Below are 1308 nucleotides of genomic sequence, written 5' to 3' on the forward strand. Positions count from 1 at the left end.
GTGTTTAGTTCTTCTTTGATCTCTCTGAGGCTAAAATAGCGTTGGAGTCTGCTTTGTAGTCCCGACGTGAGTTTCATCTCTAAGTTTCTTATTTTCCCCTGCATTTTAAAAACAAATCTGGGTTTGTTTCTTTGTCACTCCCACCATTGTGCTTGTGAATCATACGAGTCTTGAAGGGTCTGCCAGTCCCTGTACTGCTCCCTGTATTGCGCGGCTAAGGCCTCATTCCCCAGCAGGGAGCAGTTCTACTTCCACAGACCCCTCCCAACAGTCGTACCTGAAGGAAGTGAGAGAGAGCAGGACAGTAGCAAGTGATCTGAAAACAAGACAGGAATTAATCTGGCATCACTCAGTGTTAAACCCCTTTAAATATGTAGTCTATTCAAGAGGCTCTGGCGTTGTCACTACTGAACCAGGTGAAGCCCTCCTCTCCTGGATGTATAGATTTGAAACAGTCTTCCAGTTTAAATGTCCGGCACATGTCCTGTAATAAAATTGATGTTTTATCTACTTTAAACTTCTCATCGGTCCCCTTTCTATCCTTTCGACTTAGGATGCAATTAAAATCTCCTCCCACGATTAATGGTTGATGTATATGTGACTGGATGTCTTCTAAGAGTTCGTACCTGAGGTGTTTGTCAGGATGGCCATATATGTTAATGAGGTTAAAATCGTGCCCTATACAGGAAAGTCTTGCTAAAATTGCGCGTCCGTCTCTCATCACAGTGCTCGCCTTTATGATGAGTCGAGGGTGTTTATTAAAATGGCCACCCCATCCTTACAGTTTTCATTTGAGCCACTCCATAATGGAGGATATGGCCAAATCTCTTCCCGGCTGTTATTTTTGGACTGTGTACTGTCGACTGTGAAATTGGACTGTGGACTTCCGATTATGAGAACCCAAATGTATCGGTACGAGATGGAATGAGAGCTTGCTCTGTCCACTCCACGCATCGGCCCGGTATTGCAGTACCTCCGGGAACGGTGCATTCGCAATGATCGCAGCAAGGCTTTAGGGCTAGGACCTTAGCTTGGCCTTTTGGCTGAGAGTAAGTGTCCCGGCTCCTAGGCTTTGTAGCGTATTATGAACTGACCGATAACGGATAATGGATAATGAATAACGAAGATAGAACAATAACCCTTAAAAACCCCAAAACCCCAAATCTCTTCCCACTGTTTATGATTTTTTTAAAAAGGGGATGCAGCATTCTTGTAGTAAAAACACATCCGTTCTGATGGTTTTTAAAAACGATAAAACGCTGTGAGCTTTAACCTTTGATCTCACACTTCTCACATTGACAGTAGAGA

The 1308-nt window shown here is 43.7% G+C and overlaps 1 pseudogene; it reads left to right on the top strand.

The window, feature by feature from the left end:
* Positions 1-823: 823 nt before the first annotated feature.
* On the top strand, positions 824-995 carry LOC148362525 (U2 spliceosomal RNA; annotated as a pseudogene).
* The last annotated feature ends 313 nt before the right edge of the window (positions 996-1308 follow it).

This window comes from Urocampus carinirostris, chromosome 7 (assembly GCF_059441175.1).
Source record: "Urocampus carinirostris isolate Australia breed hairy pipefish chromosome 7, RoL_Ucar_1.0, whole genome shotgun sequence".
Lineage (NCBI taxonomy): Eukaryota > Metazoa > Chordata > Actinopteri > Syngnathiformes > Syngnathidae > Urocampus > Urocampus carinirostris.